This window comes from Pholcus phalangioides, unplaced genomic scaffold (assembly GCF_987345545.1).
Source record: "Pholcus phalangioides strain wild (caught in Gottingen) unplaced genomic scaffold, Ppha-v1.0 ptg000031l_1, whole genome shotgun sequence".
Classification (NCBI taxonomy): Eukaryota; Metazoa; Arthropoda; class Arachnida; order Araneae; family Pholcidae; genus Pholcus; species Pholcus phalangioides.
In genome coordinates, this window is record NW_028301621.1 from 1,377,001 (window position 1) to 1,403,587 (window position 26,587).

General features: G+C 36.9%; 1 long non-coding RNA gene across 3 annotated transcripts in view; it reads left to right on the forward strand.

The window, feature by feature from the left end:
* Nucleotides 1-2,255: 2,255 nt before the first annotated feature.
* LOC149066978 (uncharacterized) overlaps nt 2,256-26,587 on the forward strand; it is a 46,723-nt gene continuing 22,391 nt past the window's right edge. The window contains exons 1-3 of one of the 3 annotated variants that reach the window (XR_016195397.1): nt 2,256-2,401; nt 2,631-3,063; nt 23,526-23,598. This is a non-coding gene — a long non-coding RNA (uncharacterized LOC149066978). Of the gene's footprint in view, nt 3,064-23,525; nt 23,599-26,587 lie in introns of all 3 variants that reach the window. The other 2 variants (XR_016195395.1, XR_016195396.1) reach the window with 2 other exon arrangements.

Sequence of the window (26,587 nt, forward strand, 5' to 3'; positions counted from 1 at the left end):
ATATACGAAGCCCAGGAGATTAAATACGAAGTGATTAGCCAGACCTACTTTTGAGTTGAGATCCATGCAATAACATTGATTTCAACTTTTTATTTATATTTTCTCAAGTATGAAAATTAATGTCTCCTTATTGTTTAACTGCATAAATTCACATATAAATTGTTTTAAAATTAATTATGGGCTTATAAAGTACATCGAAGAAATTCCAGCTTTAATATTTTTTGAAGCAGAAACAGGCAGATGAATAACTAGAACTTCAGAGGGGGAGGGGAATTGAAATACTTGGCACCCCTTGAAAAAGAAAAATATATATATATTCATTTCTATGTTTCTTTAAATCTAGATTTGTTTATTTCATGAGTCGCCAGTTGGTTCAACTTGAACACGATTTGTATGTCCCTCAAAGAAAGATGGAGATATCACGTGATCCATAAAGCCTCATTGACGAAACCCCGGGCAGCGCCGGGTATTACAGCTAGAAAGATTTATAAAACTGATCATGAATACCCTTGTTCGACTCTGTTTTATCATCAATCTGCCCATCTAAAATGGGGAGGGGGGGGGAGTTGAAATAATCGATTACTTAGGTTTTTATAGATTTTTTGATATATCCCACTACTCTCGCTTGTAACACTCGAAAATTATAGATGTTGATAACGTAATTAAACTAAAAGTTGTTTTAATTTTACTTATTTTTTACTTTACTTTTGAAAGGTAATTTTGCCTATTGTGATAAGAGTTGCCACTTGTACACAGTGACAGTGGCAGTCTTAAGTGTCTTTGGGGGGGGGGGGGATAGAGCGAGTCCCGTAATGCACAAACTGAAATAAGAGCCTCCAAATTATTGAAAATTTTTGTTAATACACATATGCAGCATTTTAAATAAATTAACTCAAGGGGCTCTAAAAATAAAATAGCTCAGCTCTCGTGTTCCCCAGACACGCTTTTGGAAACAGCGCTGAAACCAGAATATTCTTTGTATTTGTAATTTCTCAGTCTACAATGAAATAAAGTATGAGAATTCACACACTATAATATTCATTATATTATAGTGAATTCATACTATATTCTTTCATTTTTCATACATAATGAAAGAAATCAACAAAGTTAAGGCAAACTGTAATTCCCTTAAGGGTAAGTTGTCTCATGAGACAACTAACCCCGTTTCATCTGGGACAACTAGCCACATGTCCAGATGGCTGAAAACTTAATTCGACACCAATTTTTTTTGTTGACAACGAAGTTTGCGACTATGCAAAATAACAGCTTATACATTACTTTATAATAGACATACTCGATAAAATCGATTAATAAAAAAGACATGCCATTGAAATAGAAAAAAAAAACTGACACAATGAAAAATTACTAATCCAGTTAAAATTCAAAACAATCTTTCTAAAAAAAATTAACGAAATTGTCCGAGGCAGATGAATAATAGGAAGAAGAATCCCCTTAACTTGGTGAACAAACTTATGGAGAGTGGGCTCTAAGAAATACTGCGTGCGACAACTTGTCAGTGAGAAAAAACGCCTTCTCCTATCCGAAATTAATTGAAATGAAGAAAGAGTGGCAACTATCCCCCATCCCAAGAATCAACTGTTCTTTCAAAAGACTTCGACCGATTTCGGCAGAGTGACGATACGAGGCGATGCGATTAGACGGCGACGAACATTTCGTAGGCGATGTCGGCGCTAAAAATGCGACTCTCAACGGCGAGGAAAGAAAAATATTCGCGTATGTAGCGCCTACTCTTTTTCAAGGAACGATAAAATACGAACGTACAAAAATAAAATAAATGTAAAATGAGAAATCCCTTCCTTCTTCTTTCCACTGGATTTACATTACACAATTGAATAAGACCATTACGTAAATCACGTAAGATATGGAATAAGGCAACATGGCCGATAAGAACTGGCTGCTGCCAGCCAAGTACGTATCATGGAGACCCGAAGGCAAAAAACTCTCTCTCTCTCTCTGGATGCGAAATGTGGCAGCAGTTATTATACAGTATTACTTATACGATGGGATAACCTTGAATACCAAGTGTAGAAAAAGAAAAAAAAAATGGAGGAGGGAAGAGCCACTCCAGACGGTTAAGCACCTCGGACACATTCACGAAATAAAATATAAAAAAAAACGCAACATGCACACACATGCATATGCACAACATCAAGGTTGTCTTGATGTACGTGCGTGTGTTACCAACTACCTCTACATGATAAAGCGGAAGAGCAAGAAAGAGCCCTAGAAACAGCAGCCAAATGTGTTTTAGTTACTACTGCTGTCAGTGGTGAAGTTGTGAGGCGCGTTGGCCAATTTTCCTAAAGCTAGAAACAAAAAAGAATAATAAATAACAAGTGGGCAGGCGAAAATCGGGTTTTAAATATATCGCCGTTTAATGGTTTGGTCAAGTTCTCTCGTTCCTATCTTTTTTCCATTCTCTTCTTGGTTTTTTGTTGTTTTTTTTTCATTTCTTTCCAATTCCTATTTGTGCTCCGGGGAAACCTTTATTTCTTCTTCTTCTTTTTTTTAGTTTTATTTTACTTTTGGCGCACGAATATAAATTTGTTTGTAGCCTAGAGGGTGTTCTTTGCTTTATTTCTTTTCTTTTTGGTATTTTGTATTTGCAGCGGTCAAACACTCCACGCCACATCAAAGACATGCATGTGGTCAGACAAGATCTACTCCCTTCTCACGTTTTAAAGTTGAAATAAGTGAGGAAGAGTGAAAAGAGATTTTAAGAGGAAACGGCAGCAAAAAGAAAAAGGATAAATGATTATTTCTATTTGTTGTTTTTGCTCGGACGAGAGGAGAAGATGCTCCACGGGTTTGCAATTGTTTCCAATGCGGACGTATCGAGAGGAAAACATTCTCTTGTGCCGATTCCTCCGGCAAATGAGAATGTGATTCTTCACTGCCAAATGCATGCTTTAAATACCTTCTTAGTTGGCGATTATGACTAACTGCGTAATTTCAGTTGTTTTCTTCTGTTTGGCCCCCAAGTGCTAAATTGATCACTCTTCATAGCATCGGCGAAAGGAACCAAAGTCTTCGAAAATACAGGTAAGGAAGAATTTTGTTTTAGAAGATTTTGATATGCCGTATTTTTAATCGCGCGAGTTTTGCAGTCGAAAACGAAAATTTTTCCACAAAAGCGCCGGATTTAGGTATTTAAACTGAAACTATTTTTATTTCTAGGATAAAATTGAGTTTCGTGTGAAATGATTGCGGTTCTCTTGTATTCCACCAACAAATATCTGTAAGAAAACACTTGCAGAATGACAGAAAGGCTTCTAAATAGCCGAAATTCTAAAACAAGACACTCAGCTTACTTTTGAATATAATACCATCTTATAGATGGTATTCAGTTTCATGTATATTACATTCAATACTTGAGCACTTTTCAGATAGGCCAGGAGAATACGGTATAATAATAGTGTTATGAAATTTTATGCATTAATTATTTGCACTCGTTTTTGGCTTCAGAACAAACGTTGAAATGCATTTTTATACAGTATGTATAGACCAGTTGTAATTTTCATGTTTAAAATGGTGAGAAATATATTTTTATCAGGATAAAATTGAGGTTTTGTGTACAGTGATTACCGTTTTCTTGTATTCTAGCAACAAATATTTGTCAGCATATTGAGTTCTCAATAGTCGAAATGAAATTCACTTAGCTCACACATTTTTGAATGTTTTAAGATAAAATTCATCGTTTCATGTATATTACATTCAAAATTTGAGCACCCGCTCAGATATTCTAAGGGATGCGATTTACGTAGTAATACTATGAAATTTTATGCATTAATTATTCGCACTCATTTTCGACTTCGAAACAGATGTGGAAACGAATTTATACAGTAGGTCTATATGTATAGACCAATAATAATTATCATGTTTATCCTGTGGAGATATATCTCATCGTAATCGGCAATAAGAAATTCATCGTAAACAACTCGAACGCGTTCTTCTACGATTTCTCAACGAAACTTGTTCTGGAGTTTTCATTCCTTTTTAAACGTGGATGTTTTATATTTTTATGCATCAAAAATAGTATCGCTCGGGGTAAAAACTTACCCTTTTATACGTTGAGCAAAGACTCATCTAATAATTCATCGGCTTCGATATCAAGTGGAAAATTATCATTATTTTTAATTCGTTTTGTCTATAAATATTATACATGATAATGGTAACACATAAAGTCCATCATTTGAAATATTATAGACTATCACCGACATGGCTTTGTGATTGGTTCACATTAAATATGCTGAGGATTTTCATTTCCTGACATGTTTAAAGGGGCATAATATTCATGTTGGGGTAAATCGAGAGGCTATCCATACTTAGATGAAGGTAACCATGATTTTTTTTTATGGGAAGTGGCTTTTTTTTGTGAAAATTGCTTTCATTTTGGGTTGTACTTATATTGATATTATATTCGACTGCTATTTTTTATGGGCACGTCTTTTTTTCTTTTTTTTTAAGAATTACCGCGTTGCGTATTTCGCTTGTTGTGGTTCTTGAATTGTGTGTTTGTATTTCAAATATTTTACTGACTGAACGAAATGCTCGTGTAGTTTTCACATTTTGGGGTTCATATTTAAATACCATGGCAATGACATTTTCAAAAAACATCTGACTCGTTAACTAACCGCAGGTGAGTTTCATTCATGTTTTTTCACATCATAATTAAATTCGTTCTGCAAGCAACAAATTGCTTGCAGAACGAATTACTCGCTCGAATCACTCGGTATTTGAATTTTTTTCTCCTTTTCCTTCATTTCAATTTAACGATTTGAGTAGATTATTGATCGCTGAGTTGTATTTATTTATTCATTTGCATGCACAGGCTGGTTGCATTTGTTATTTTATATGAATACATTACGTTCATTTTACAAATTGCGTGTATTTTTTGCAATTTGCCTTTGGCACGTTAAGTAAATAAATAAATAATATTCGTTGCAGATTTTCAACCTGTATTATCTCAAATAGCTAATCTCTAAAATATATTTAGCACAAAAATTTTGCATATGTTTCATTCGTTGTAGGGGAAAAACCGTTTTTCCAATTCGAATATCTCAGTGAATATTGCACTTGGAAACGTGGAATTTTTTTGAATGGCATCAGGACAGAAATCGCAACAACTTTCTAATTGGGGTTTTGGGCACACGGGGACTGTATAAAAAGTTATTCTTTATATTTTAATAATTTTAGGGTTGTGAATAAAGGGAATGGCTTAACTTTGGCGGGAGTCGTGAATTCTAACACAACTGACAAAGAAATGCGATAAACATATTGGGATAAATCGAGAAGCTTTATCCATACTTAATTTTTATGGGCATCTTTTTCTCAGCCACCTCGTTGGGCATTTTGCCTGTTGTGACGTTGTATTTGTATTTGTATTAAATAAAACAACCATAATTTTCTATGTGCTGTATGTATATTTATATTTTATCATAATTATTGGTTTTTTTATTGCTGATATTGGGTTGCTATATTTTTGATATAGTTTAGATATACTATATTCGACATCCATATTTTTTATGGGCATCTTTTTTTTCAGCCACCTCGTTGGACATTCGTCTGTCGTGGTCTTTGTATTTTTATTTGCATAACTATACCGCCCCTTGCAACATGAATGACATATCGGAGTAGGCCTACTACACAATATTTGGATAATTTTATAGTTAGAAGTATGCCTCTAGGATCAATGGTCAGCCACTAAAATGTCATACGTCCTGTTACTTATTTCTATGAAATTTTTATTGTAAAAAGATTGAATATGTTGATTACTGTGTGTAATAATTGATGAGTACGAAATTGCATAGGTCGTAACGTTGATGATGCTATCGATACAGCCGTCTCAAGAGCATCATGGGCCCCCCCGGGCAAAATGATTTTTCTGAGGCCCTACCTGGTAAATTCTCGAAAATTTCAACTGGTTTCGATTTTTGTGAGGCCCCTCTTCTCTTGAGGCCCCCGGGCGTGCCCATGCGTTAAGACGGCACTGGCTACAGGTGGTTATTTCATGTGTTTTAAAGTTTTGGGGAAAAGAGATTGCACTCATTATATATAAACAAGATTTTTCACTTTTTTTTTTTTTTTTTTGCCATCGTTTACGTCGATTTTTTGGCTTCAAAAAACTTTTGCTGAAAATTCATTGGACTGAATCATTTCTGTTTCTGTGAAAGATGATGTTCATGACTCCAAATTCCCGTTTTACGTGATAATTACAGAACTCACTTTCTTTCTATTAAAAAAGAAAGAACTTTTCAGAAGAGAATTTAGATTTTGGTTTCAGAAAACTGAAATCAAGTTTTTATGTTTTTCAATCATATTTTCTGAAGGAAAAACTCTGTGCTTAGTAAGAGACGGCAAAGACCGCTGCCGCCGGGCAGGCGGTTTGGGACATTGCGTGGCGAAATCCAACTGCGGACCGGTGAAAATAGTTGAAGGATCTCGTGGACCGGTGGAAATGAGAGATATTGTTTGCTGACCGGCAAAACTAAATAAATAGAAAAAATTTCAGACTGAAAACAAAAAAAAACATAACATTTATTTGCTTATAGGCCATTGGCCCGTTACAAAATCTGGCAACGCCTCTCATACATCATAATTGTTTAAAAAGGAACTGGAAAGAAAAACTAAACATTAATTTTTCGAACAAAAGCAAACAAATATTGTTTAAAAAAATTGTGTATATCTAAAATAAAATTTTTATTGGATTAATTAGTATTTAGTAAGTCTATCACAATCCAGTTTGTGGTAAAAATTAATATAATCACTGTGTGGTAAAATATATTTGCTACGGTAAGCACGGAAAGAAGAACAATAAAGTAGGATGTGTGTATAATATTTCCATTGAGTCTCCAGAATAACAAAGTGTAGGCTACAGATCTCGTCACGATTGTAATAAAATGCAAGGTCACCGCCGTCACTCACAAATGATAAACTAGATCTTAGTCGAAAGAATGTGCGAATAACTTTAAATGGTAAATTAAAATTAAAATATGGCTCACGTAAGAATGCGATTCATTTATTCGGCTCACGTAAGAAAGACAAAATTAAATGTTTATAATGTGGGAAATTTGTTGAATTCAAATTTTTTAGTTACAATCTTTATGGTAATCATACTTTACAATGTGATTTAAAATGGAAGGAATGGTACGCTTAATTTCGGTAATAGATAGGGACCATACATAAGGATAGCCATACTCGGAAAAAATATGTTTCACTTGCGATACCAATCAAAAGTAGCAATTAGTAATTTTAAAAGTTTTAGCTAAAACCCTCCCTAAATCCCGATGATAATCACTAATAATGTTATTTTCACTTATCCAGACGTTAAGTCGCTGGTTTAGAATGGAGGTAAAAGTTTACACGTATATATAGCAAACTAGTCCTCGTCCTAAAGCCACAGGTTGGTACAAAAGGGCGTAAAACAAGTCAAGTCAAGACAGCAAACTAGAGAAATTGCACGATAATTTGATAAGAGTTGAGCGTCTCCCTTTTTGAAAATGAGGTTGAGAATTAATTTTGACCATTCGTTGGGGTCAAAATTAATTCTCAATTTGATAATATTTTATTAAAAAGAATAAGCAAAAAGAACTTGAGCATTTTCTGTTAGAAGGGATTAGAAATTCATTCCTGATATCATCGTGGCCTGGCGCTTTATTTTGCTCAAGTTTTTTAAGATTGTAATCCAGTTCATTCATATGAGAATTTCGTGGTCTAAAAAATCTGATCTTTATAGGAAGTGATTAGATCTCTCGCAGGTGTATTTGAATTTACCCCGGGCATGAAAGTTGGAAAATAAGTGTACCAATTTTCAATAGAAATGTCTGAAAACATAAACAGGGGAAATAATTTGCGGACTGTCAAAAAAAAAGAAACATATAAATAGAAGTAATATGCAGCGGCCATATGGATTGATCGAAATGTTTCGTGGACCGATTGAAGAACATTGGAACCACTGGAACACTGTCACCAACCTCCGGTTCGACACGCCAGTGTAGACCGGAGGACAAAGGCGTTCATTTGATGTTGTTTCATTCGATATTACTTTCCAGCCCTCGTATGACCGGTCCTCGTGAGCATGTGATCACTACGCAACATTTAAGTTTTCCTTGTGAGTTTGAACTTTGAACAAGATGACATTATCACTTATCAGAAATTTCCAGACACTCGTGGCTTCTTCACTTCTTTCTGCGTGTAGCTGCTAATGTTATAATTGTCTGTGTCTCTGGTGAAGGCTGATGATGAAGGTGGTATATTTTTTTTTCATCCCTTAGATTTAGAAAAACTTGATTCTGCACTTTTGCCCTTTAGGCGCTAAGCTAAGCTTTTAGTGCCACCGAATAAATAAACTTTCAGGTAAGAACTAAACAAAACTGAAAAAGGAATAATGTGAAAGTATTCCCAAAAGCCACGCCCTGTATTTCCCCCTCCTCTTGCCATCACATTATAGACACGAGATTTTTTTGAGAGGGGGGAGGGAACAGACTGGTTACGGTCTGAAGTTTCCAGACTGGGTGGAGTTGTCCTACACCCAGTGGAATTTATATTCGGAGTTGAGTAGGGAGTAGGAGGGTGTGATGGAAGAAGCAGTCCAACTATGGGCTCAGCCCCTCAACCTCTAGCTGCTGATGATGATAATGATAAGGGAAGGGCCATGTGTGCCACGACGAGCACCACCGCCATCACCACCACTAATCGTTAACACACAACGCAGTCACCACACAAAGCAGCAACTGTTCAATTAAGGAACACGGAGAGATTCGCCTTCTCCCTTCCAAACTAAACGATGCGGAAACTTCGTGCTGAAACGTATTTTTTTTATTAAAAAGCGGAAAATGAATTAATGCAAAGACCGAAACGCTAAAGAAATTGTTTTTCCCGACAAAAAAAAATCAATTTCTGAAATTTCTTTTCTTCACCTTAACAGTCGAATTCTGCTCTGGAATCATTTCCCACGATATTAATCGTCCACGAAAGTCAGAAATGAAAAGGCTTTTTGTGTATCTGGTGGTTAAGAACTTGTTTCGCATTTCACCGTTACGCCAATTATATATACTTTTTTCCTTCAATATCTATTATAAATACGCTATAATCCGTATATATCGCTGAGTTTCCTGTCTATAATGTAGGTTCTATGGCTAATCATAGGTTCTTTCCAGAGAAAGAATGAAATAGACAATGGCATTACCTGTCTCTGGTCTCTCTCTCCTTAACAATTGCAGACCCGAGCATTCATTTTTTGGAATTTTAAAATGTTTGTTTTTCATTTTTGATACTCAAAAAATAGATTAAAAATGCAAATGTCACCAAATAATTATTTTTCAAATATATATATATTATTTTACATCCATATTTGTTATGGGCATCTTTTTCTCAACCACCTCGTTGGGCATTTTGCCTATTGTGACGTTGTATTTGTTTTTTTTTTTTTGAAGATGATGCACGGTATATTCATCTTCATGTGCTTTTCAGAATTTTATTGCTCAATTTTATGTAATGAACCGCCCTTTCCTCGGAGGCACTTTTTCCTTGTATAACATCTGAAAAAAAACTCCTGAAAGTTCAACTTCAAGTGCTGCCCTCTGAAGAAAGCCCCCAATGTCCATATTCTCCATATTTCTCACTCAAAACTAACACAATACTTTAAGTCGAGGCTTAGCTCACTGAGGTCAAAAGAAAAAATTCTGCGGTGAGAAAAAGCAACCCACACAATTGTGACACCAAGGTTTGAAAGGGTAAGGATACGGATTTTAACTGTGGACATTTTTGCCTACTAGATCAATGCTCTTCAACTGCCGGTTCGCGGACCGGTGCAGCTCCGTGTGAATTTCCTGCCGGTCAACGAAACATTTCGCCCAATTCATAAAGTCGATGAATAATAATTTTAGATTCAATTTAATATCTTGGTCTGGGGTAACTTTAGTACAAGTATTGAGTAGTTTTGAATATGGTATCCGTACTGTAATCGTTAATGACATGATTTATGAAGGGGGGGGGGGGCTATGGCCCTCAGCCTTGTTTACAAAGCACGATTATTTAAAATCATTTATAGAATAAGCAGGAAGAGACATAATTCTGTTGTATTTAAGTTTGAGTTGGTATCTAGTGTTGTGGCTTGTGGGTCAATTTTTACATCTGGTTTTACATTGACTACTGTCAAACTGTAAGTGAAATGCAATGATTGAATATTTGTACCGTTGGTTGGGCTGATGCTCTCTGTGGGGCAATTCCAGATTGTGGGGTCACAGAGAGTTTTCTCTAACAGGGTTGTGAATGCATAGACTTGCTTACCTCGCGTGTCGTGTGAATCCTGCCACGATACGAAGTACAAATGACTGGATAACAAGCGAAGATAATTGATAAGAAAAGTCACATTCCTCTGTGGAGAATCGAAGCACCAACCTCGCACTTTCCGGGTACGTGCTCTAGCATTAAGCTAATTTCGACACGAACTGTTTCTGAGTTATGAGGCCGTCTATTGTGCAGTCCCGTTCAGCACAAAGGAACACAGTGTTCTTAATAAAGAACGAGTCTATCCTCTGTAGCTTAATGGTAGAGCGTGCACCCGGAAAGTTGGTGGTTCGATTCCCCACAGAGGAATGCGACTTTTCTTGTCAATTATCTTCGCTTGGTATCTTGGGGGGGGGAGATTCATCGTTTCGTTATACATACCACGATAGAGAGGTTCAAAACAAAAAAATATATACTATAGTCATTTTGTGAACAACTGTGAGAAAGCTGTGCATTCTCAATTGATGACAACCATATTTTTTAGAGCGGTACAGTCAAGTGCCCATATTTGGGACAGTTCGGGAATTTTTGTTTTAATATGTTGGTAGCCCGGGCGGTTGTTGCGGATTACGTTTAAAACCAATCTAAGCAATCTACAGTTAATATGTCATGATTGGGGTTTCAGTAGTGTAGAACGCGTGTGTGTGTGTGTTTTCGGTTCGGAGAAAAAGTTTTCATGTGTTTTGCGGAAAATCGGTAAGTGTTTTTAGAACTACGGCTTGCTAGAAAACGATCAAGTTTGTCTAAACTTGCGACACTGTCCCATGTGCCTAAATTTAGGCGCATTAAGCGGAATTACAAATTAATTACACAAGAATGGTTATAGGTGCTAATTCACATGGGCAAACTGTTCACAATCCATTTTATGAGAAAACAGATGTGTTCTCACTTCCTGATGTTCATTACATTGATGAAGTTTTAATAAATGTGATATAAATAAAGAATTGTGAAAGAGTGAAACCTCTCTGTATACGCCGAGATCGACAGACTTTTTGTCTTCCTTTTCAAATATTCTAATGTTGTGTTCTTTGTTCGTTCGTGTCAGACAAAGTCGCTACACGCATTAACGTTTTTCAGTTCGTTCGTTTTTTTCAGTTCGTTCATTACGCGCATTTCGTTCGTTTTTGCTCAAGTTTTCTGCTTCTTTGGTTCATTAGTTCTACTTTTCGAATACGTGTTGTGATGTGTGATATTTTCTTACCAGAGAACTTATACAAATACAAATATAAGGCCACAACAAGCAAAATGCCCAACGAGTGTGATTTTGTTATAAAAGTTGTGACGTTATTTTTGATGAATAAAATGATTTCTGAACTGTTTTCACACATACAGTAGGCCTATGTTGTGGTCTTTGGACTTCTTTCAGAAATATTTAACCAGTCAAGTTAAAATTAAGGCACTTAAACATGAGGTAAAACACAAAAACTATAGGCTACTGTCTGTTGTCGTGCTTAATTTGGGACAAATGTCATTGTATTTTTTTTTTACTTTTTTGGTTCTTAATGTACACCTAAAATTTTTTTCAAATTATCAGTACAAAAAGGCCTAGGCACTCATCAGAATGTCGGTTTTTCTTTTAATTTTAACGTTTCATTGAGGGGTTGATTTTTCAGTGCAAAGTTCAAAATTGTCCCAAGTATGAGTGAGTACTGGACTGTATACATATTTTTATATTTTCCCTTTCATATCTAGTTTAGTTTCTCAAATTTCTTTTGCAATATTGTTTATATTTTTCGTTGTTTTCTTCGCAATTGAAACCCATAGTAGTATATAAGCAAACAAACGGTATCGTTTTTCGCCTGTTTTGGCCATTTATGTATTTTTTTATTTTGATCATCCAACTGTTTTTTTTACTAAATTTTCAAATGTTTTCCTCTAGCTAATAAAAAAGTGTTCGTCAAACACCAACTTTAACATCAAGCGCATTAGCCTATTTGCAATGGAATTCCGAGCTTTCGTCCAATAATAATGAAATCATAGTTCGATTATAACATTCCTCTTATACACGATACAAGATACACCTAATGAACACCGATATAGCATTCTATAAACTCCATGTTGGTCGGGGAAAAGTTTGGAATTTCGTATGGATACTTTTGAGGGATTACTTCGAAATTCTCAGGTCGAGTCTCTGGGATAAGTGTTATCAGTGGCATCAGTTAAACCAGCGATTCTCAATCTTTTTTCACTAGCGGAGCCCTTTTTAGTAAAACAAATTATATGGCGGAGCTCCGTAGACCTATTTTTTAGTTTTTCATCAAAATTAATGATTTATTTTTATTATTTAAGAATATTTATGTTTTTTTTTTTAATTTATTGTTTTTTTTATTTTCTTCGAGCGGTCGCGGAGCCCCTGGAGAGTGCACATGGAGCCACGGAGCACCGGTTGAGAACCGTTGAGTTAAACTATTTCCACCGCTTCTTCAACTACTCACTCACCACATACATTTAAAAAATTCAAGTCAGTTCAATAAAAATTTGAATGCGGCTAAGGTAAATAGGCCTACGTAACCAAAGCTGGATGAAAGTAACACAAGCTGGGAGCTTGTACAGTCGAATTCCGTTACAACGAACTCTAGGAAATCGAAGAAATCGCTTCGTAATAACGAAATTTCGTTATTTTTCTACGAAGGTATTTGTTAAAAAGGAAATCGACTATACAATGATGAAAAAAAACGCGGTGTGGACGAACACAAAGTTTAATTTTTACTGAATATTGTGAAAAGCGTATATAACGGTATTACTCTCTTGTCCCGATTGCACTTAATAAACTAATAGTGTTTAAACATTCCATATTTATAACGATAACTTTTTTATAACGATACGCTACTCCAGTCCCTTGAGTATCGTAATGCAGGCGTTCCACTGAATTACGAGTAAGCTCATGCTCTAATTTCCCCGCTCGCACAGAGTTCTGTAATAGACTTAAAGGTCATACTGGGGTTAGAACCAAAGTGTAATCGCTCACCTATCAGGGTGACGTGACCTTATGAAACCTGCCCAGTTTGTATGTGTTTGTAGGTACATTACTGACACCTTAGCCGGTACCATTGGCCGACATGCCGGGAAACAGCGAGGGAAACCAGCATGCTGGGAATACCCGTATTTTTCGGAATACCGGGAAATTCGAGTCAGATTCTGGAAAATTCTTGAACATTTTTATTCTAAAAATCCAATGAATTGGCTGAATGCAAAATTATACGCGTACAGTAAAACCTATATAAGTTCGACACCTACGGTTTCTTTAAGAAATGGCCAAGAGAGTTGATATAGAGGTAGGCCTACAGTAGCCTATTGTGGATATTCTTTGTCATAGGATTGCGGCCGGTTCCAGTCAAAACCATCCAATATAGGGGAAAAAACTGACAGGTTTTACTGTATTAATGACGAGCAGTCAATGAGTAATTCCTTTAGATCTTAACAGTGCAACATCTATAAGTACAATGTACAGGGTGGTCGTAAATTAACTTTGCCGATATACGAGCCCCTGGTGGCCACAAAAATCAACTAAAGCTATTTCAATTTGAGATATAGGTGTATGCAGTCAAGAATAAGATAGAAAAAAACCTATCTCTTGCGGTCACGGTTACAGCAATGAAATTTCGAAAAATTCAAATGCAACACTCATTTTTATGCATCTCAAAATGATCGGCGCAGTAAGAAACCATGAATGTGGCGTTGAAACGGTAGCTGTAGTACCATAAATGCAGACAAAGCAAGAAGTGCTCACCAAGGGGTTGGTGAGCTAATCAGTCGAACATCTCGGTCAGATTTACAGCAAGTCCCCGATCGAGCGGTTAGCGCACCAACCTCTTTGTGAGATCTTCTTGCTTTGTCTGTGTCCTGCCTTGCGCCGGCGTTTATGATGCTACAGGTACCGTTTCAACGCCATTCATGGTTTCTTACTGCGTCTATCATTTCGTAATGCGTATAGGTGAGTGTTGCTATCTGAGTTTATGGAATTTTGTTGCTATAACCGTGACCACGAGAGATAGGTTCTTGCTTCTCTGCTCATTCTCGAACGCATGCTCCGAAACACTGGTACTTCGAATTTCATTAGCATTAGTTGATTTTTGCGTCCGCTAGGGGCTCTTATATTGGCAATGTATTTTATGAACACCCTGTATAGAGGCCATATGGAAACATATTTCTGCCCAAGCAAGTATTTTTCACCTCTTAAGATTCAGATGAGAGTCAAATAAGTTTTGGAGTCTCAGCTAGAGTTTCCCTATACTAATCTGTTTCATTGCCTCCTTCAACACACACACACAGCGAAATTACTTTTTCTCATCACTCTCCCAATTAAAGCCAGCCCATATGATCCTATACTACACTTCAAACTTCTACCCCCTCCCCCGAATCATCACATCGCCTTCCCCTCCAGTGGGCGATATCACCCACTTTAGGGATTTGGGGTACAGTGTATATTTATTTCATTATAGTTGATTTTCTGCGGGTGTGTTGCCCTTGCCCTTAGTGGAGGGTTCTTAATCTTTTTCAGCCGCGACCCAAAATCGACAAAAAGAGCAGCTTCGTGACTCATGAGACTGTTATGGAAAACAGTCAAAAATAACTGGAAATTGGTGACCCCAGTGAAGCAATACATGCATAAATATAAAACATGCATAACGGGACTGTAAATGGATTTGTATAAGTCAGGGGTTAAAAAACCCCTGACTTATACAAATCGCAGGGGATCGCGTGACCCAAACTTAAGTCACAGGAGGCTTCTAAAGAAGGGTCGTACAAATCCACTTACACGGCCAAGGATTCTTGAGCCATGAGTCACTACCCAAACTTGATTCTCAAGAGCTTCCTAGATGAGTTGTACAAATCCACTTACTGTCCTGTTATGAATGCATATATTGCGTCACTGGTGTCACTAATTTCGAAAAATGAGCCGCCTCATCGGTCGCGAACCTGATCCTTCTCTTGATTTTGGGAGTCACGGCTGAAAAACATTAAGAACCCTTTATGAAGTGGATTCACATGACCCATCTTGGACGACCCCGCGAATCAAGTTTGGGTCGGGTTCCATAGCTCAAAAATTCCTGGCTGTAAGTGAATTTGTACGACCCATCTCGGGAGCCCCTGTGAATCAAGCTCGAGTCGTAACCCATAGCTCCAGAATCCCTGACTATTGGTGGATTTGAAATACCCTAGCTCGGAACCCCCCTGTGGCCGAAGTTTGTGTCACGACCCATGGTTTAGGAACCCTATACTAGTAGTAATATTTTATGATGATGGTGTCACATTAATGACAATTTCCATTAAAAAAAATTAATAAACTCTCACCGGTGAAAATAGTTGTCATAAAATAGTCAAACCTATTCTATTGTTACAATGGCAATAACAATAATCGGCCTCATTCGTAGCAGCAATGGGCATATAGCTACAGTGCTGTAAACTGTGGTAACTTTAGGACAAGCATTGTTTTCATATTTGAAGATATTTGTGGGGGATGATTTTTCGTGCTATCGTCACGTTCTTGATGTAGAATTGTTCGCAACAATTCTCAGAATGCGCTGAGGTGCTTAAATATATTCTGCTTCTGATTGTTGGTGCCTTGTTTCTTCTATTTAGTGATTATCATAACTTTGTGAAACCTCTTGAAACTTTGATCAAAAGTCAAAGTCGTCAAATCGTGACGACTTCGACGAATCTTTAGTCAAAATCGTGAGTCAAATAAAAAACATAAAAGCAAGTAATTATTCAACTTATATAATTTCATAATGATTAATTTACTATTTGAATTATTTCTCTATGTTAATTAGGCATTTTTTTGCTCATTAAAATGTGAACATTGGCCTTTTTAATTTTGATACCACCGGTATTATTTCCAAACCAACATATCTCTCCAGTAAACTTGATCATCCACTTAAGATTAACCCTATCTCCGCTTCCACCGACTGCTTTAAATTTAGCTTTTTTCCCCATACCATTTCTAAGTGTAACTCTCTCCCCTCCACTGTCGTTGATTCACCCACGCCATTTTTATTTTCGAAAAATATAAAACTTTTTTTCTGTCACCATCAACCGCATTCTCATGTTTAGTCCTCGGCCAACATTATTGTATAAATAAATAACATTTTGCATTTGACGGGGTTACATTAGGACATGGTTGTCCAAGTTTTAGTAATTTTAGAATCCGAAGTTATTTGTATGCAGAAGGCAGGAATACAATAGAAGTGGCCAAACAAAGATCACAAACTTTGGAAAAGTGCTCTACTCCGAAGTGATAAAAAGAAATTCCTTTACCCAAAAAGGTGCTTAATTTCCAGTGGACATGAAGAGAAATAGGCTTAATTTAATCGTAATTAATTAATATTTGTATAATTTTCATCTGTTTTGTGTTATGAATAAGTGAAGAATTCCCAATCTTTTACAAGTTCCCATCCCCTGTAGTTCAAGGAAAAAGTGGCTTAAAAAACTTTGACTTGTTCAGGTTCGTTTAATTTTTTTTTCCTTTTACATGATTGTTGCAAGCTGTTGAAAAATAAAATTTCTAGTTCTTCTTAAACATATTAAAAGAACAAAATGAACTTTACTGAGGGTAGAAACTAAAGGGAAAAAAAATTGTTATTAAAAGAAACAAACTAAAGAAATGACCATTTTTTCATTGTAAATTTCCTCTTGTAGAATTTCTACTGGCTAGTAGTATTGGTGTAACAATCGGACAGGGCTACTAATGTGGCTTTCAGAGTAAGAAAAAAAAAGGCTTGTCCTAAAGTCAACCTGGAATGCGGGGTAACTATAGGACATAAGAATTATGTGTCTCCCCCCTCCCTACTCATTTTATAAATGATTTTTAATAATCATACAAAGCAAGCTAATACTAAACCACACACGCACCTCCTCCATATTCCTCTCTGGAACTTCTAACGAATTGGTACATGTTGGATATGCGTGTTCGTGTTGTGAACCTAACGTGAAGCTTGTTTCTGTGTAATGCTTGTTATAGTGCTGCCATCTTATTTTTTGAACTATGAGTGAAGTGTAATGTTTGAAGATTTTACCGTTATATGTCTGTTGCTCACTGCGGCGAGACTTTTTATTGGGGAGATCGGCTTGCATTCGCATCTCTAAGTTGGGAACCACAGGAAACCAACTTCAGCCGTCCACCACTGTGGCGACGGTGGGGTTAGAACCCGGAACCTCGTGAACGCAGTCCGTCACTATGACCACTCTACCACCACAGCGGCATAGTAAGCAAACTGAGGATCGTAGCCATATCTTCCTCCACAAATCATGTTACTAACAATCACAATACGGATACAATGTTCAAAATTGCACGGGTTTTGTCCTGAAGTTTCTCCCAGTTTACGGTAGCATAGTGTATAGCGTCGTTTTACTGTATAGGTCGCCAGTTTTTACGCAGAATCTTAATGTAAAGACTTGTAATCCCTATTTTCCGTCAGAATTTGCAGAAATGTAAATGTCGGCTTTCGTGACGATATTCCACACCTTTGTAATTTTAGATCTATTAAACTCCACCAGGTGCTGCTGAAAGAAAAAAGAATGCCCTAAAGTTTTTCCCTTAAAAATATATATAAACTTATAAAGCTTCTACTTGGCATTTATTTTAATCCTTCAAATGACCCTTGATACATCCAACACACACATAAAAAACACAGAATATATATATATATTATGGTCGTTATATTTCTATTTATAATATATATTTTACGTTAAGTCATGCACGTCTATTTTTATTGTCGGCGGCGGTTGGCGTTGCTTGTAAGTAGGCCGAATATTTCTCATAACACCGACGGTAGGGCTTCATAAAAAATATTTAACCTTAACCCACTTCGAAGAATGGGGGGGGGGGATATAAGTATAATAGAAGGGGCAGGTTACGAAATGCAGTTGGGGAGGGGAGAAGTAAGTAAAAAGGGTTATAGATATGGGTTGAAAGTATCTCTCAGTCAGGTAAGAGGTGATCGAAGCAGATGGGCTCTCCAAGACAGGTTGGCTTCTCATAGAGCCCCAAAAAAATGATGAAGCCCCGCTTGACTTAGGCGAAATGTATTCTCGGAGGTAAGTTTGATTTGTTAATTTATCCCGTTTATTAAAGACATTTCCATGGAAGCCAAATCTCAAAGGTTATTTTTTTTAACATCTCCTAAAATCTTCACAACCTGTACGAGATCCTCGTCGATTCTTGCTACGATTCGTGGAGAAATATTCAGTTATGTCAGGAACACGTACAGAAACTTTTAATTATATTATACAGAAACGTTTAATTGTGTATCATACAGGAAAATTCAGTTATGCCATGCAGAAAAATTTAATTGTGCCATACACACATGCTCAGTCATGCAGAAATATTTATATGTGATCCAGGGATTAACACAGAAATATTATATTACGTCATACCGAAATATTCAAATGATCCCAGGATTCGTACAGAAATATTTAAATATGTATTCAGAAATATTTAAGTTAATTAGAACATTTCTTCCGAAATATTCAATTATGCCATACAGAAATATTCAATTATGCCATACAGAAATATTCAATTGTGCCATACAGAAATATTCAATTATGCCATACAGAAATACTTAATTGTGCCATACGCACAGAAGAATTTAATCATGTAATACACTATAGAAAATGTCATGTTTAAATAGTCATACGAAAAATGTTAATTATGTCACACAGAAACATTAAATTTTGCCAGGAATTCCAGCAGAAATATTTAATAGCACCATACGGAACAATTTAGTTAAGCCGTGAAGAAACATTTAGTTAAGCCATGCAAAATTATTTGATTTCGTCATACGGAAACATTTGATTGTGTCGTGTCGTACAAAAATATTTAATTATGCCATACACAGAAATATTTTATTTAATTAAACATTCCTTCCCCAAACATGTTGGGGTAAATCACGAAGTTATCCATACTTAGAACAAACATAAGTATTCTTATGGGCATGGTATAATATTTCATCATGTATATATATTGTTTGTAATTGCATTTTTAATTGGGTTGCTGTATTTCTGAAATATATGACATTCACATTTATTGTGGGCATCTTTTTCTCAGTCACCTCTTTGGGCATTTTGCCTGTTGTGGCGTTGTATTTGTATTTGTATAAAATATTTAATTATGACGTATCGAGGAATATTTAATCGCCAAACTTTTACGTGACCTTCAGTAGTGGATTAAAGTCGGCCGAGGCCCCGGGCGCAAAAGAAAATATTGAGCCCCCTTAAATTAGAAGAAAGTGTGGAGTTTTAATTTTCGGGGCCCTTCGGAAGGCAGGGCTCCGGGTGCTCGCCGTTAAATTCGCCTCTGGTGACCTTTCATTTCGGCAACAAGCATATACAGTCGATCTCGCTTATAACGTTCCCCCGCTTAGTGCGACTTATTCTCGTGGTCTCAACTATATATATATATATATATATATATATATATATTTCTCGTTAACATTTCCCGTTTAAAGCGTTTTCCCGCTTACAAGGTTCCGTCATGGCGGTGTTTTGGAAAACGTTATAACGCGATCGACTCTCCCTTTTTCGTACTTGATTTTTATTGCAGAACCTTGTAGGCATCTCTTATTTACTTATCTATCAAATTTACTGATTCATTTTATTTTCTTCGAGCTGCCGCGAGCCCCCGAGAGGTGCACACGGAGCCCTTGGGGATCCGCGGAGCACCGGTTGAGAACCGCTGTCTAAGAGTATCTCATAGGAAAGACCGTTTCTTCTTCTTCTTCTGTGGTGGCTGGGAACGCAGTATTTATGCTAATGTAATGCTATCGTAAATGAAACTTTGTTTAGCGGCACTTTCACTTGTAAAAGAAGCAAATGTATCTAAAGATGGGGGCTCTGCGCTAATGGTAAGTTAGTTGAAGGAGGAGGAGAGAATGTGGACACGAAAGGCGGATCGCTTGGACTAGGAGAAGAGACGACAGACGCCGGTACAAAAGCCTTAATTGCTTATGCAAATGACGTCCGCGACGTGACCATCCTACCAATTACGGCAACAACAACACAAAAATTCACACTTGATGGCTTCCAACCACTCCGACCGAAGAAGAAGGCATCTCGGCCGATCAAATAATATGCAAAAAAAAATGTCATCCTATCTCAGAAATATTATCTCTCTACGGATAAATTACTTTGTGCGGTGCAATGGCCATTCTTAAAATCATTAACAATCTATACTTTGTCATTCGTATTACACGCGTCTGTTTTTTCATTATTGAACGACGTGACCAAAAGGAAATTTTGGATTATAGGATATAACACAGTTAAACTCGGTTATACTGTGACATAGAAGATTCCACGAAAATTTGTTGTTACAATAGAGGTTGGTCTTTTCAGATGTGCGATCAAATACTGCGCATGAAGTTGTTATTTTGTTATGATTAGGGTGATGATATTTGATAATGCCGAGCATCTCCAATTCTCGTTAAAATATGTTTCCAATTGTCGGAAAAAATTGCCAGGTATTCACGGAGAAAAATTTTCTTTTTGCATTTCAAATATGTCAGATTACTGTTCTTATTTATAATCATATTATTTTGGAAACTTGCTAATGTGATTCCTATATTTAAAAAAGATAGCAGAGAAACCGTGTAATTATATCGTCCAGTTAGTTTGACGAGCTCCCTCTAGAAAATTTTGGAAATTATCATTAAAAGAAAATTGGTGAAGTGGATAGACGAGAATAACGTACTGTCAGAAAACCAGCATAGATTCAGGAAAGGGAAGTCACGTGTAACTAGCCTGCTTTGCTTCTATGATCAGGATTTGAGAAATGGCAAAAACGTCGACGTTGTTGATCTTGATTTCCAGAAGGCATTCGATCGGGTCCAACATGGCAGGCCTAAACTCTTGGATCGTTTACATTAGATTGGAATTAGGAGGAGGAGAGCAACTTTGTTCAGATGAATAGAATCTTGGTTGAGATATGCCACAACGTGTTATGGTAAACGAGGAATTTTGTGATTGGGCAGGTGTGAAAAGTGGAGTCCCTCAAGGAAGTGTCCTTTGTCCCATACTTTTTCACTTTTTTTATCGATAAACTCGATTAGGGTATCGATGGGATTGTAAGCAAATTCGCTGAGGACGTGAAGACGTGCGAGGATGGATGGGATGAGTTATTAATGCGCCGTCAATCGACTGTTTCGACAAAAGAACACCAGTGTCGTTTACCACGGGATAATTCCAGGTTGCGGTGTCGCAGGAAGTTTTTTCTCTAATAGGGTTATTAATAAATGGAATAGCTTACCTACGGGGTCGTGGATTCTAACAGAACTGATGCGTTTAAAAAGAAGTACGATAGATATAGTGGAATAAATCGAGAAGCTATTTCATACTTAGATAAGACAATCATAATCTTTTTTATGGGCAGTGTATTTATTATATATTATTAACTATTAATATTTTTTGGTGATATATGCTTTTTTATAAATTAGGTTTCTGTATTTCGGTTACATTCGACATCCATTTTTCATGGGCATAATACTTTCAATCACCGCGTTGAGCAATTTGCCTGTTGTGGCCTTTGTATTTGCATAAAATAACTGATAAATTATGCAAATTATATTGATCTCAGATTATGAATTAAAGTTAGCTTCGTTAGAAAGACGGGCATTTTTATAAAAAGAAAAGTCGGGAAGTACAAAACTACAAAATGTCTCATTGCGGGTCATACTATCATTCCCATTATGATCAATAGTGCAATAACGACAAAAAAATGTGTCGTTATATCTGAGTCGTTACGTTTCTCATGGCCGCAACTATATGCTTGGCAAGCCGGAACGAGCACGCATTTTGGTGCCCCATTGTAATATTGAAGGAGAGAAATTACGGGATAAAATTTGAGCTCCCTCAGCGCTCGGGGCAACAGACTCGCTTGTTTCCCACCCCCCCTAGTTGCGGCCCTAGCGTTTTCATTGACATTTCAAGAAAGGTTCATTAGCATTGTTCTCTATGAGAATAAGACGGAGCCACCGATTATTGACGTTATAAGCGAGGGGTCGTTATAACCGAGTTCAGCTGTATTTTCCGCTTGTCAGAAAGTTTGTGGCTCTGATTCCCAACGTAAAGCCCATTCACCACAGAGGGCAGTAGGAATTTTTAAGGCGGGTAATTTGATTTTTTGGGAGCAGCAATCAGGATTTATGAGAAATCATATTTAAGAAAAAAAATACTTCCAGATTAACGGAAATTCATATTTAATGATCACAGAATAAGTAAAAAATTTTCTAATAATATATGGCTTCCCGTTTGGCCCCCACTGTTTGTTGAAAACCCCTGCTTTAGACCCGGTTGATAGATTTTTGGCTTCTCCCACTTGTATAGGAGATTCCTTTTAAAATAACAAAAATACAATAAAACCTCCCTCAACAAACACTCCCCTTTAGCGGACACCTCCTGATAACGGAAGCTCTGTTTTACTTACCTACGTCGACGGGCCTCAGTGTATTCGTTAGTGGACAAAATTGAGTATTTAGGACCAAACTACACCCATGGGTTTTGTCCTAAATACTCAATTTTGTTGAAATTATCGTTCAATTGTGTATGTCACGGAAAAGGGACAGGCGTGTAAATAGGACCTACATTTCGGGAGGGAGAAGCACACAGGCTAATTTGATGTTTGGGGGGGGGGGGAGCACAGAGAATCTCTCCAAACAAATTCTGAGTTTTTGACCTTGAAAAACCATTTCAAATTCACAAAAACTGATTGAAACAGCATTTGAAGTTTTTTTCCCAATAGTTAACATTTAAACATTTTTTCCTTCAATTTCAAATCGTCTTTGTGTGTGTCTTCAAAGTAATTTGGGGGGAAAGGGCGTGGCGAGGTAGGGGGGGGACTTGGGGTCTGGTCCCCCTCCGAAATGTGAGAAAATGACCTTGAAAAAAGGGTAAAAGATGGCCAAATCTATTGTTCTATCACTTTGGTTTCCCCCCCCCGGACGAAATTCCTGGCTACGCCCCTGGGTCCTATGGGGGGGAGGGGTATCAGAATTTTACAAGATGCTTAGGTGGGGCCATGAGGAAGGAAAAGGTTGGGAATCCCTGGTTTATGTCAAGAGAAGTTATATACTTTTAACATTATGTCATCATTTTTCTACTCACAAAAACATTTTCTTAATTTCTCTCTGATCCCGAAACATACTGTGTGCATATATGTTATCATTAATTTTTCTTCATTAACCCTTTCCTTGAAAAACATTTGATTATTTTTGCTTTCCTCCCAGCGCCATCTACCCGTCACAGAAACAACTACACTGGCTCATCGATCTGCTCTTCTTTCACCCTTAGCATAAAAAGGTCTGTAGAAAATCATTATGTATTATTATAATATTTTTTAAACCCAACTTTCCATCAAGTAAATTTGTTTCGAACTTTTTCAGTTTTCGTTCATGTTTTATTTTAACTAGTAGTTCGCGTGCATCTGCTACTAGTGTTAATGTATAGGCGATGGAGGGAGGGGGGGGTATAGATACTGTTGATGTTTCGGGGCCACGCCCACGTGCTTAAAATACCTCTCCCGCATAATTTTAGGAATGCCGTTCTGGGGCGTGGGCGCGAGCATGAAAAAGCTCGGAGGAGAGTTCCCTCCTAATTATTATCATCCGCGGTTGTAGGAAAAAGTAAAAAAGGAAGCCATTACCTCTGATGAAAGTTAACAAATGTCTTGTTACCTCAAGAAATTTCTTCAAACTTCATTCAGTTAATGCATATGAAGTTCACAGAAGGACCAAATTCACGCCGCACTTCACTTAATTTATTTTTCATTTTTATTTTTTACATTTTTAAATTCATCAAGGCCATTAGTTATTATGACAAATTACAGTGGATCCCGTTTGCAACGTTTTTCAAAAAAACCATCATGGGAAAGCGTTGTAAGCGGGAAGACGCTTTAAACGGGAAATTATTTAACGGGCATCTACACACACACACCTACACGAATCAATCTGTCTTGCATTTCCGTGCATGTTTCCGTGTCGTGTAGTCATTCCGCTTGTTTCTGTATTTGTATGTTATTGTATTTCTCTTCTCCGTCTCTGTAATTGGGCAATGCTTGCCTGTTGAGATGTGTATAAATAAATAAATTTCAATTTGAATTAGTTAAGAGTTGAGGCCACAGAAATGAGTCGTACTAAGTGGGAAAACGTTCTAAATAGGAACGTTATAAGCGGGACTGCATAGTCTTTTACAATCTACGTCGTTGCATTACATTTACGTTTATGCATTTACGTAATGCATTACGTCGTTTTACATTTCAAGCATCGTAGTTCTTACCATACGAACTATTACTTTCCCGTGACACGACAAGAAAATTTTATCTTTTTGTTGATTGGTCATTTGTTTTGGCGCGGTTTGACCTAATTGGTCCTTGCGCCACAGAAATAGAAATCTAATCTAACCTAACTTCCCTAAAAATTTATCGTCTCTACTACGTACCCTTATTACATTTACCCACGAAATTTCAATATTGAAAAGTTTCCGTGAGAAATATCGATAAGGTAAGTTATAATTATGAAATGCGTTGAAAAAATACCAACAGAATTGAAATTTTAATTTAACCCTCTGTGGTTCAATCCCCAAAAATAAGGTATTGAAAAAAAATGTGCTGATGTACGTAAATGGGTTTTGTTAGCATTTACTTGAAACAATACATCAACGCAACAATTTAATTAATTAGAGTGGATTTTTTAATTAGTTACAACGGCCAATCGGAACTGAATACATAGTTTCCCCTTTATTTTAATGTTACCTATAAACAGCCTTGCTTGGCAGAGATGAACAGTTTTTACCTTGTATTTCATTTCCAATTCCCCCGATTCGGTGCGACTTCAGGAAATCTTTGAACGCGTAAAATTTCAGCTGCTTTCAAAAATGACACCAACAAGAAATCAACTCTTTCGAAGAGATTAAAAATTATTGCATTCGCGTAACCGTATTTTTTACTGAATTGATTCCAAAAGATGTACTTTTTCTAAAACACGAAAAAATCTGAGAAAAGAAATGGGTTTTTGACCACGTATTTGCCGTAGGGCTATATCCAAATATACACAGGCCCATGAAGGGTTTGAAGAAAAGAAAGCTGGTGCCATTGAATTAAATTACGTCCAGCAGCTTCGTACAGTGCATTTCATGAATGTATATAGAGACTGAGCTTTTTTTCTTTTTTAAATAAATGATGAGTAAATATATTGATTCAAAAAAAAGTTTTAATTCATAATTATAGAAACAATTAACATGCGCCGCCTCTGCTGTACTTACAAACATATTACAAACATAACAAATTTCTAGCTATTAAATTGAGAAATTAAAAAAGTTAAGTAAAATGACAAACTTTTAAAAAAAAGGAAATTTCAAAATATTTAGCGATAAAGGGACTACACACAAGGTAGTCTCGAAAGTTCGAGTTTCAGGATAATCCGAGGTGCTAGAATTTTTCGAAATTCCGTCTCAAAACCTCACTCTTTCGGTTTTTCGCCAGGAATGCGTTTTGTTTAATTTTTCCTACCAATGCCAGTAATTTTAGTTTGAGGAGGACTTGCCAAGGAATGAAAAAGTCTTGCTCGAAGACCGTAGGCCTCGGTGGGTCCGCAGAACAGAATTTTTCCCAGGGTATTTCGTAATAATTTCATAACGTAAAAAATAAATCATATCTTCAAATAGGGCCCCCAGGACTGGTGCCATAACACCCACATCCGGCAGCAGGGTCCCTAGGCTGGGATTCTCTGCGGGTCCCTGCTATAATAAATTTGTAGTGTGAAAAAATAACTAAGTGACGATTTCAGTGGCACAGTTTCACGTGGATACAGCCCACCCAACCCCCCATAACTTAAGGCCATTTATGGTAGAGAAGAAAAGAAGGAAGAGCAGGAAGAAAAACAGAAAATAAAAAAAGGCAAGAAGGGCCTATGCTTTGCGGAAGTGTCACCAAATTCCCATTGTGCGGAAATGTACCGCGCAGATGTGTCACCAAAACTGTGATAGCGATGGCTGGAGCCCCTGTCCGCCTCCGATATAAAGAAGACGTGGATCTTGGCAGCCCCTAACCTAATGAATTAAGTCGGTGAATCAAGAAGTAAAAAGGTAAGTACGAATACATTGGTCCAAATAAAACAAATTAGAACAATTTCATCAGATGCGAATAAGTTCCCACCAGCCCGTTGACCCATGGAAATGAATCTTTTCTTAATTTTTTGCTACACGCTGTGCACGGAATGTAAAATAATGATGGGAGATTTCCCCCATACGAAAGATTTTTTTTTTCTATTGTTTAGAGTAGAGGGTAATCGGA